At 41.8% G+C, this 12309-nt stretch overlaps 1 protein-coding gene across 4 annotated transcripts in view; it reads left to right on the plus strand.

The window, feature by feature from the left end:
- hivep2a (HIVEP zinc finger 2a) overlaps positions 1-12309 on the plus strand; it is a 117538-nt gene that overhangs the window by 33428 nt on the left and 71801 nt on the right. Inside the window, exon 1 of one of the 4 annotated variants that reach the window (XM_031751537.2) lies at positions 8145-8425. The exons of the other annotated variants lie outside the window; for them this stretch is intronic. The gene's annotated coding sequence lies outside the window, so the exon portion shown is untranslated. Of the gene's footprint in view, positions 1-8144; positions 8426-12309 lie in introns of those variants that run through there. 4 annotated transcript variants of the gene reach the window in all.

The raw sequence follows: 12309 nt of genomic DNA on the forward strand, positions 1-12309 counted from the left end.
TGTGTGTGTGTGTGTGTGTGTGTGTGTGTGTGTGTGAGTGTGCACACATTGTGTCACCCCCACGGGGCGACAGGTGCCACAGGCAACATGAAACTCTGTAGGCCAACATGGTGAGAGAGAGAAAGAGGGACGGTGTGAAGTGATGGAAGAAATGGGACTAAAGAGATGCGAGAAGTACTGAAGGGAGACGGAAAGATTAGACAAAGGGTTTCAAGGCCAAAAGTATGTGGACACACAAATGTTAATCCTATATCAAGTTAAATCACAACGGGAATTAGCCTAAAGTGCTTTCCAGTCAAGAAAATAGACTGTATATAACAGATGGACATAGGAACTGTGATGTCACCTTTTGCTTTTTTTTTATCCTGGCTGCAGGAATTTTGATGTTATGGCAGGGCAGGAGAAAGTACATCCAACCAACCAAATCAAATAGTCTAAACTACCTCTGTGTGCTGTGGCATTGAGGTTTACTAAACTAAGAGACTTGATCCAAGCTTGAAAGCGGTGTCCACATACTTTTGGCAGTGTATTAGAGAAGGGTTGACAAATTGACAGAGAGAGATGGATGGAGAGATAGTGAGAGGAAGGGATGGAAAGACAGGGAAGCAGAGATAGACAAATAGACATAGAGATAGTTTTCACTGCTGGAATCAGGGACAGCTGGCCTGTGTGTGTGTGTGTGTGTGTGTGTGTGTGTGTGTGTGTGTGTGTGTTGGCATGGCTAAGTTGCATAACACTCTACTGGGTCCCCCATGGCTTAGAGGCTAAAGTGGTGCCTCTCTCGCTCCCTCTTCCTCTGTGTTGAGCTAAGAGAGGTTTTATCTGCGTGGCATTTTTATAAAAGAAAATATTATTAACAAAATCAAAGTGAAAAACAATATTGATAATTTATCAAATATTGAAAACCTTTGTGAAAAAAACATGTCAAATGCAACATTTAAGAATCCAAATTAAAGGTAGAAAGTACAAGACGCTCGCTCATGCGGGTCTCCCGAGTGTCGGGAAGGGAAGCACCCTGTTGTTGTGACCATGCCATATTTCCCATGGTGCTTTGCTGTGGGGAAGCTCTGCTGTGGAAAGAACAGCCCTGCATTTTCTCTGCTCTACTTCCTAAGATGCTGGCTGCTCTTTGTTGTCTATACACGTATGTATGTGTGTGTGTGTGTGTGTGTACTCTGCATGTGGGCACTTGCAGGCAGTCTTAATTGTTTGCATGCCTGTATGTGTGTGTGTGTGTGTGTGTGTGTGTGTGTGCGCGCGGATGTCTGTGCACATTAATGTGTGTGAAATGCTGCTTCAGGATATCTTTCATTTTGGTCGATGTTTAAAGCTGTGGAAAGTGGAGAAGGAGGTGAGGGTGTGCGTACACTAGACAGCTGATGGCGTGGTAAATGATCCAAGTGAGTAATTTGCACTGCGTACACATATTATGAGCTGTTTGCACTGCAGCCCTGACCTTTTTAGACATTACCCAAAAGAAGTGTTTGTGCAAAAGCGAATGATTGGATATTAGACACCTTTAATTCTTCCAAAAGCCAGAAGGCACAACCACACACAATGTCCAGTACAAAATTACAGAAATGATGCAAAAGTAATCTCTGCAACCGTTAAGATCCAAATCCACCAACCCTGGCTTCTCTTCTTGCTTCCACAGTCCAAAGCCAAGTGTGTGTTAAATTGGTCATGAGTGTGAATGTGAGTGATTGGTTGTTCATCTCTATGTGTTAGCCCTGTGACAAATTGGTGGCCTGTCCAGGGTTTACCCCACCTTTCAGTTCACCCAGTAAAATTGAATTGGATGGATGGATGGATGGAGTAATCCGCATACGAGCCACAAAGTTGAAGAAAAAAACAGCCATCAGCAGCCACACTGCCAGCTGCAAGTCACTTAATGCATCATTGGTCCGCTCACATTTCATTTGTAGTGCGTCATGCCCATCATTCATCGACAAGTTGCTTCACTGAAAAAGACGTGTAACCATTGATTCGTCATTGGAAGTTTGAAAACGGCATGAAACAGCAGTAATCTATACAAGCGAGAGAGCGCCCTGAGCGCAACTTTATTGGAATATTGGAATTCATAAATGTGAGATAGCAAATGCATTATATTTGTAGTGAAACTGTTAAAGTAGTCTGCATAATACTAGTTGTAGTAGTACGGCCCAACGACAACAGGCATGACAGTGACTTAGTCAGACACGGAGGAAATGAAAAGCAGTAAGAGGAGGTGGGTTGAAAAGTGGCTTGCAGGGACGCAACAACTGAAGGCAGTACTCTGTATGAGCCAATCAGATGCGTAGATGGGCATGAGCTAAGCTACCAGCGCATGAGGGCTGACACTGAGATGAACTAATCTGGCAGGATTGTGGCTTAGCTTGACCTCGTGGCCTGTCTGCACTCATGCTTTGCTCTATTTTTCATTGTGGTATCTTTGACAGTTACTATACAGCTTCTGGTTTTCCTGCACCTGAAAAACCAACACGAATTTGCAAAAAGACAAACAAAGACACAAATATGTGACTGAGTGTAAAATATATGTGTTAATATATGGATTCAACATATGTTTGTAAATGTGGTCTAAGATAGCATTATAAATCAAAGAAAGTAATAACTTGTTTGGTGACTATTGTGGACAGACGAAAAGCAACATACACAAATAATTCCACTTCAGAGCTGAGCTCTCTTTGGCTACATCCACCCACAACTGGCTGTGGGATATCACTTGTTTGAACAACTGTTGCTGGGTTGACAACTCCCAGTTTTAGAGTTTTTGGCTGGATCCACATCATGCCTCGTCACTCATGGGGAGAAAAGGAAGTAAAGCCCTGGGATCCTGTTGGCAACAGTCAGCCTGAAACAGGCTTAAGCCCGACGGATGGAGCCGAGAGGAAGAAACCCATGATAGAGAATAATTCCAAGGGAGCAAGTGAGATATTGGAACAGAAGACATTTCAAGGGTTTATCTTGATTAACTGACCAAAGAAAACACACAGAGGAAGACAAAAAGCAAAAGACAAATGTTACAATAAAAGAGACAAATAAAATACTTTTTGGGAAACTGAATGTAAACCAAGACTGAGACAGAGCCTTGCTGGCGATGAGCCTGAGACGCTCCCGGCCATATTTAATCATCAAATATTAATGCAGTAAAGATGGAATACAGGAAATTAATATTCCCCATTAACAAAGAAGAAGAGTGAGCAGCGGCTTGTAATGGCCACGAAAGACAAACGGCCTCCGTCCAGAGGTTTACGTTCTGTTCTTACTTTCCCTGATTATGGGATCCAAATCAGGTCACGGTCTACATCCTATATGATAATCTGAACACTCATCTGTTCCACCTCACATTTATCATGCTCACTTCCCCTTCACTCTTTATTTTATGCTGTTTAAATGAATCATCTATTACTTCCTCAACGTGTTTTGTTTTCCTTGCTGCTAAGTGCACATTGTAGCCGTGTTTCCATAACAAACTTCCCAGGATCCACCTGTCGGTCAAATGTGGACTGGACGGTCTTAAATTTGAGTTTGCGTACGTACTGGTCTTACTGGTATCTAACTGTCTTACTGACCCAGTTTCCCTTCCTTAGTTCACTCTAAAAAACACTGTAAATAAGACACATCACTTCCTGTTGCACATAAAAGTCGACTCCTTTCAAGAGTTCAAATGATAATGACGCTGATTTTAGTGACAGTTCAAGATGATGGACGGCTTAGACAGTAAAGTCAAACGTATTCAACGGGTAGAAAATGGTCCACTTCAGCTACTGAAAGTTAAAAAAACAGAAACGGCCGTACTGTATTGTCACCGGACAAGTTTTTGTTGTTTCATGTGTTTCATTTTAACTGGACTGTCTAGTTTTCAGTATCAGCCGTTTTTTTAACGTGTTTCCATACCTCTGAATCACCGTCCACATCTTTGATGAGTGAAAAAGGTGTGGCAGTGTCGCTTTGATGACGGTTTCTACCTACTGAGTAAACAGAATATAAATCAGTGCTTTCTGGGTGACGTCAAGAATGAGTAACTGGTTCCCATGAGCATGGAGTACAAGCATTCTGAAGCCAAGATATAGGTTGGTGTCTTGATGCAGGAAAACTAAGTGCCCAGAGGTAGTCCTGTCAGAAATCCTTTCTTTCATGACTCATGTAGGAGTTTGTATTTTACACAGTTTTTTTACTTGCTAATTTGTTATGTTTTAATGCCATTTTGACACAAAGGCGTGGGAGAATTAAACCACTGACTTTCCAGTACTCTACCTCTTAAGCCACAGCCACCTCACTAATATGGAGGCATAAATCAGCTAGCTCTCCAGAAGACAAATTTCAGCTGGTGACGGTAATCCCTATTAGATCCATCCATCCATTCATTTTCTTTACATCTCAACTAAGACTTGTAGGAGATCTATGTCAGCCTAGCTGCCACTAGTCGAAAGGCGGAGTACATTCTGGACTGGTCACCTGTCTCTAACAGGGCTAACACAGAGAGACAGACCGCCAAACACTCTAACATCCACACCTACAGCCAACTTGGAATCACCTAACAAACATGTCTTTGGACTGGGAGGAAACCAAAGCACCCAGAGGAAACCCACACAGGTACAGGAGTGCAGGGAAAGCATCCAAACTCCACAAAGAAAGACCCAGCTGAGCAGAGTTTCTTGCTGTGAGGCAGAAGGGCAAACCGTTGCACCACAGTGCTGCCCGCCTGACCACCCTACCTCTAGGAAAACGCAGTAAGGACCAGACCTAGCTGGTTAGCAGAATAAAATAAGACTGAGGGGATTGTCCGGTAGTAAATGATCCGAGTTACTGTCTGGAAAAAATAAAAACAAATGGCCACATATGCTTGGGTGGCTTGTGTTTTGCATCCTTTAACAACAGTAACCATGCACACTGAAAGTGAAACATTGTGCATGTGATTTTAATGATAATAGTTTAATGTTGGCACATGAAAATAAAAATGTCCTCAAATCTGATATTATCACTAATTTGACTGTTGAATCTAATTTAAAACGATTCACCTCTTACTTTAATTATTTTTGTTTTAACTTGTTACGGGGCTGCTCCAAATATACTTCAGGACAAACACGGACAACTTAGACAGCACTTCTGCGGTGTGGCTCTTGGGGGATTATATACCGGAATAATGCATGAATGTTCCAAACTCCCACAGTACGAACATGATGTGGCATGACAATGCTGGAAAACGAGGGGTGTCCAAGCCTGCTGGGAACTGTAGTTGTTGAATGCAAAAGGTGTTTTGTGATGAACGACGTGTTCAAGTGATGTGCTTTGAGCTGTGTATCCACCCCGCTCTGACAGTTGATGCTTCTTTTTTGTTTTCCTACTCTTCTGCTGCCTTTCTGCTCCTTTTCTCTTGCTCTGTCTTCTTGGCGAGTGATCCTAACAAGGCGGATTATACATTTTCAGACTGAGAGCAATCCAGATATGATCAAGTATTTATGTAAGCTGCACTCTCACTGCTCAAATACATACAGAGCTCTCTCGACTCAACAGCTGTTTCATAACCAGCAGTCGCTACTCACTGTGTGTGCGTCTCTGTGTGTTACTGTATGCGTGTGTGTGCACGTTAACAAGTCTGTGTGGTGTGATAGCTGATAGTCAACAATAAAGCACTGAATTATAAATGTGCAGTTAATGCTTAGGAGAGAACAGACATCTATCTGGCCTCGTTAGAGGAAGTGTGTGTGTATGTGTGCGCGTCCATATTTTTGTGCTTTCTGTACCTTAAATATGAAAAAAACACTAATTGTTTGCCGCTTAATTGAAATGTAACTGCTAATCCAGCAGACTATATAATTATATTAATTAAAAGAAAAACACTCAGCGACTTGTGCTGAGTTAAACTGAACAAGGACTATTTATAGAGAGCAGGGCAGGCTGCACATGTGCATAATTCATAAATCTTTATGTGTGTATATGTGTGTGTAGCAATACATAATACATAGTGTATACATCAGTGTTAAACCAGGCGCAGGCTGCAAAGTGCCGGGATTTACAAATATACTGCACTGCGTGAGGCACATACACACATACAGTACACACACACAAAGGCAGTATGTACATACAGCGAGCGGAGACTAGCCCATTGTGCATGAATAATACCAAATGCATTGAAGTTTAGTATTCCCAGTGCACACCAGCATGGATTGTAATCAGATGTTTTCTGTGTGTGTACCTGTTTGTGTATGTAGATTCTTCAGTTCCTGTGTGCTTGTATCCAGTATTTGCATATGTGTTTGTGTGGGGTTTTTCAAAATCTCTTTTCACATGTAATGTGTTCTTTTGCTTTTATGTGGGTTATTATGCTTCCCGTCTTTATATTCTCACACCTCCACTTATGCTAATTTCTAGCTCCCTATTTTTGTTCTTGGACTCCTCTGGAGTACCTTTTATACTGTGTTTTTTATACAGGCCCTCTGTTAATTCTTTGTCTGAATCGAGCCGTTTTAGCTCCTGTCTCTTTAAAGCCTCTCTCTCCTTAAAAGTCACATTTTTTTCTGATTGGTTGCCCCTCATGTCTCTTCCACAAACCGAACCCAATGCTTGTGGGCTTCCTTCTCTTGCCTTTGTGGAGGTTTCAAAAACAGCCTTTATACACACTAAAAATTGTAATAATGCATTTTCCATTGAAAGGAAGCATCCATGGCTGCTTTCTGAGTTAGACTGACTGGTTTGCGGTGTTCTGAGCTGCAGCACGGGCAGCACTGGAGATGATCATATAAGGAAATTCCCTCTAGCTGACATCAACCATGCTGAAATAGAAAAAAAAACATTGTAAGCCGACTGTTTAAAGCAAAGTAGTTTATTTTCTGACTGAAACAAGCCTCTTTTTTCTTATCCCTTAAAACTGTCTTTCTTCTGATTGGCTGTCCTTCATAAACAGAAGGTTTGAACAGCACAGATCTCAGTGCTTGAAATTTGCAATATAACCTCTTTGTGGCATTATTCAGAGCCAAAAGTAGGAAAATAGAGTTTGAAACTGCTCATTAATGCTTCACAGGGATCACTTGTACATTGACCACATTATTTGAAACTTTGTTTAATGTGAACATCTAAAGTTGTAACTGTATGTGTGTAACAGAAAAGAAGGAAATGCTCAGTAAGGAAGCTGTAAAAGTTTGTGTGTGTCTTATTATGTATTAAATCATGATACAGTGTGTGAGTAAATATCTAAACATCTTGGTTTTGGTGAAAAAGAAAATGCATGCTTCAAGTGAATACTCAGTGGCTGTTGGTTGGATTAAAAAACCACAGAGGTGCACATCACTTTGGATTCAGGTACTCGCATTATCTTGAGTGGGAATAGCTGCCTGGAATAACAGTTCTTGCCACTAAGTCAGGTGTGATCGATGATGCTACAGAGTGCATGAGTTACTTTTGTAAAGCAGTTATAATGACGGCAGTGTTAGTTTTTTCTTTCTTCTGATCAGTTTCACTTTTTGCGTTTATACATTGTACTTACAGCGAAGTCTGCACGGAGATTTTGCCAAGTCTGGGTTTTTGGAAATTAAAATGTGGCAATGATGAGAAAGTGGTAATTTATGCCTTATTTTGCGTCCTCAAAATAAGTCTTCTATATGTAGGGACAGGAAGTTGGATGAGGTGTCAGATTTGATGCGTCTGGTCTTCTGCGTGCACTACAGCCAGTTGCACTTTTTGTAGTTCCTTTGCTCAGAAACATTATTCTACTGCTATAAAATTGATTTTCCGCACTAATACTGTCATTGTTAAAAGTGCATATGCTGGCCACCCCTTTATAGTCTAAATGTAAGTGTGCATTTAAGTTGCCTCTATATATATGTAGTAAATACTGTGTATTACATATTACAACACACTCTTCATGTCCTTGCAAAAGTGCCATATGCGTTGGCCTGGCGCCTCCTCCCCCCCTGCTGGGGCCCCTTCATCTATTTCTGGCTCTGCGTCATGCCTGGGCTTTACTCCTGTGGCAAGAGGAGTGTTTCTCTAGGGCTCCCACTCTGCTGTACACACACACATACACACACACAGAGAGAGAGAAAAAGAGCGAGAGAGAGAGAGAGAGAGGGAGGGAGAGAGAGAGAGAGAGGGAGAGAGACTCACATACACATACACCTCCTGACTGAGACACGCTCACATGCCTGCCTGGTGAACGAGTGAGCGCACTCAGATGTAAACACACACAGTGGCAGACGGACAGAGCAGCGGATGGAGGCATGGATGAATGGGTGGCTGCTGACAAACTGGACTTCATAATGGGAGTTTGAACTTGTGTGTGCATGTGAGAGAAAGTGTGTGTATGCGTGAGAGAGAGAAGGAGACGGTCGGCCGGTTGGTCGGTGTGTCTGTTTCCGTGGCGATGGAAGGAGGGAGAGCGAAAACAGAGGAATGCTTTCGGTGATAGAAAAGGAGAGCCGGCCAGGTTGGTTCAAAGTCTGTCTGTCCATATCCAGGCTTCTTCCTTTCTCTTCTCTCGTCTGCTTTGCCTTGCTTTCTTTTTCAGTCAAGTGGGTGCTTTCCTGTGAGTGTGTGTGTGTTTGTGTGAGATTGTGTGTGTGGCAACCAAGCAGGGGGGATGTCCTCGTCCGCGGCTGTGAATGACAGTGTGTTGTAATATGTGTGTAAGAAGGGTGACTGTGACATAAAGTAGTTCATCATATCTATCTATCTATCTATCTATCTATCCATCTATCTATCTATCTGCCCCCCCTCCTTCTCTCTCTCTCTTGCTCTTCCTCTCCCTCCCAGGATGCTGTTAATGGACACACACACATATACACTAGACAGCTGACTGTCTCACACAGCGGTGTCAGTTCCCTCCATTAACCGAGGGGTGCCACCACAACACACACAAACACACACGTACACACACCTAGTGTGCTTGTCCTCTTGAGCCTTGAGCACAGTGATTTACAAGAAAACAGGCTGTGTGTGTGTGTGTGTGTGTGTGCGTGTGTTTGTATTTATGTTTCATGTCTCCCTCGCCGCTGGGACGTCCCTTGCATAACAAGTTACTCTAGTACACACAGCACAAACACACACTCGTATACACACACTGCCATTTGTCTGTCAGAGCAAAGAGGTGCGATTACAGTGACCTTGCTCTCCCCTGTTGGAGCTTTTTTTCTCCTTCTGGTTCTTTTCTATTAATGCCATTCTTTTTCTTTTATTTTCCTCTTTCTTCCACTAATACTTCTTGACAGTGTTCACTGTCTCATTACTTATTCTTTTGCTTCTTCCCTTTTGCTACTACAAGTGGCATCACAGTTTAACCTTAGTACGAGTTTTATTTTCATACATTTTATTTGATCTTCTTCTTGCCTGGTTCACATCGTCGTCCTGTCTTTCTGCTCGTCATCTGATTTTTGTACTTTGGAAAATATATTAAAGTATACCTAGTCCAATTTAGCATGCCTCTTTTCCATATTTGTGTATAGGTGTGTTAAAAGGGTGGCTGCCCAAGTTAAAGTTTTGAATAATGAGGTCAGTACGTGCACAAGTAATCCCTGTGAGGCAAAAGCTCAGTATTCAAACTGCTCTCAATGCTCAGTTTCAAATAGGTTTTTTCTGTTCTTCGCTGTGTATGACATCATAGAGAGGGGGGGTTCCCTAATATGGTCATTTCCACGTTCTATTTATGAGGGACAGCCTGTCAGAAGAAGACTTAGGCTTAAAGGAAGAGATGCTAAAACAGCTTTGTTTACGACAGTGGAACTGAGGACTTGCAGATACATACGGATTATTTTGAAGTGTGAGTCACGTAAAGTATAGAGACAAGAAAATGAGCATAACAGCTCCCATTTATGCTTTAAAAAATAGGTTTCTATTACACCATTTACATCCTACACAGTCTGAATTTAGTGACAGACAAAGACAGTTGAAAGGATGCAGTTGTGTGTCTAACTTTTTAGTTTTTTTCCAGAAAGACAGCAAGGTAAATACTGTAGCTGAAAAAACAAATAAAGTGACAGACAGACATAAACATGAGACGGGCTGTCAGACAGACAGAGATCGGGAACTAAGAAAGGAGACTGGCAGACAGATAGGAAGTCACTCGAAAACAGAGGCAGTCAGACGAGCTGGCATTCAGACGGACAAGTAAACACATCGAAAAAGACAGACGGACAGACAGACAGGTAAACAAATATACACAAGGACACACAGACAGAACGCCTGGCAGAAGAGGTTGAAAACGAACTGTCTTGCTAACTCAGCCAAAAACAGCCAGACACTCAGACGTGCAGGCAAATTCTGAGACAGCCGTTTAGCACAAGCGATAAGGCTCCTATACAAATATGTATTTGACAGACAGCTGGACTGACTGATGGACAGAGTGACAGACAGAGCAGGCAGGCAGACCAAGAGATGATCAGTCCCTCCGGTCCTAAAGCGTAGGAAGTCCTGCGCTCTGCCGCCAAGTGTGTTAAACCATTTTTCCATTCACAAATTCTCAGACAGTGAAGTGTGCTGCTTCTGCCCTGGTATGTGCACGTGTGTGTTCGCAGTGCACGTGTGCGTGTGTTTATGTGCATGAGCGGTGTGATGCTCCGGAGGCGGGTGAGTGGGTGAAGGCCACATTCGATTGCTTTGCTTCAGCACTGATAACACTGTTCATTTAAATGCATTTTGTTGCGAGTTGTGACTCTGAAGAGGAGAATTTTCTAAGATCTTGCTTCCCAGAAATGTGCCGTTATACAACTCGGTTTATTCACTTTAACCACATCGTTCCCCACATGAAGAGCTCACTGGGGTTATAAACTTTTAGTCATCGTATTACTGATGATGAATGCCTGTTATTGAGGAAAGTCATATTTGTTTAAACTCATTTCCCACTAAAAACACAAATTCATATTGGAGCTGACATTTGCCCAGAGAACAGTGCAGTGTTTAAAATTTCTGAATGTTTTTGCTCTCCTTCCAGGTAGGCTTCTATTCATTTGCGTACGGTATGAAAATCATCCCGCAGAAACAGCTCGTCCACAGAGCGAATATCACACACTGTGTGCTTTTATTTTTGTCCGTGTTGTGTGGCTGTTGCTTGGTAAAGTCTGTCTGGGACCGGAGCTGCTTCTCTGAAAAAGATTCTCTTCTCTACAGGAAATTAGGCTTTGACTAGTTTGAATGCACATACAGTGCCGGTGATGGAATCGCCAGCATGCAAAGTTAGGAAACAGCAGTTTAACACAGACGTCCTTAGTAACGTATGAAATGGTAATTAAAGAAATGGCAAATAGCTGAAAAAAATGTAAAATAAATCAAATTTCCAGGGTCAAGAAACAACATTCATACTCAACAACTAAAATATATTTTCATTTTATTAACGTTTGAGTTCACTTTTCCTACTTTTGACCATTACAGCTGTTGATTATGGCACAAAGCTGAATAACTGCTAGTGAGCAACTCTGAAACACTTTTGATGAAATATTGGGGTAGCAAATCTTCATGTATAGGCAAGTGTGTGTGTGTGTGTGTCTTCTAATGACCAGCAGGGGCGACTCATACTGATGTCTATGAGATGATTACAGTACTACTCACTGGATCTGTGACCGCAGTAAATACTTTCCTGATGAATACCTAATTTAGAGTCTTTTTTCATACAGCACGGGTTTTTTGGTAACTAATACTTCTATTTGCAGTAATATGGAAGGTCAGGCAGTCGATGTGGATGATATAAGGCAGGGGTGTTAAACATAGACAGTCCAGCCTACTGGATGGCTTTGAAAAACACAATGAAGTTAATAGATTTCAAATTTCAACTTTATTTATTCTATATTTTCGTAAGGTCTACAGCCTTTCCTATTGATAGAGCACTCCCTGACCCTGCATTTGCCATTCATACTAAACCAAGGTACTTAAGTAATACATAAAAAAATTAAATGACTGAAAATTTACAGTTTTTCTGTTATCTACTACAAGATTGTCTGTTTTGGGTTTTTTTTGTGAGTCCATAGAAAAAAAAGAACATTTTCTATGAATTAACAAAAATATATCACTTATGTGGCTCAAGATATAAGATGAGTTTGACATGTTGATGTAGGGCATGACTGCTAAGTCACTATGTCATTGTGTTAAGTTTCATAGTCGGCCCTCAGTGCCAGGTTTTATCCTCCTGAGACCCTCCGTCTTCATATGGCAACATTACATTCTGGCTTTTCTGCACTTTGTAATCCATTCTGCTCAACAGTGTTTTATACTTTGTTAAGCCGCATTAACTTTGTGGCGTTATGTCGTGAAATAAACCAACTGTCCTCACGAGGACATACTTTTTTTGTGTAACATATGCAATGAAATGTTAGAAGAGGTACC

The sequence above is a fragment of the Oreochromis aureus genome, linkage group 15, assembly GCF_013358895.1.
Source record: "Oreochromis aureus strain Israel breed Guangdong linkage group 15, ZZ_aureus, whole genome shotgun sequence".
Taxonomy (NCBI): domain Eukaryota; kingdom Metazoa; phylum Chordata; class Actinopteri; order Cichliformes; family Cichlidae; genus Oreochromis; species Oreochromis aureus.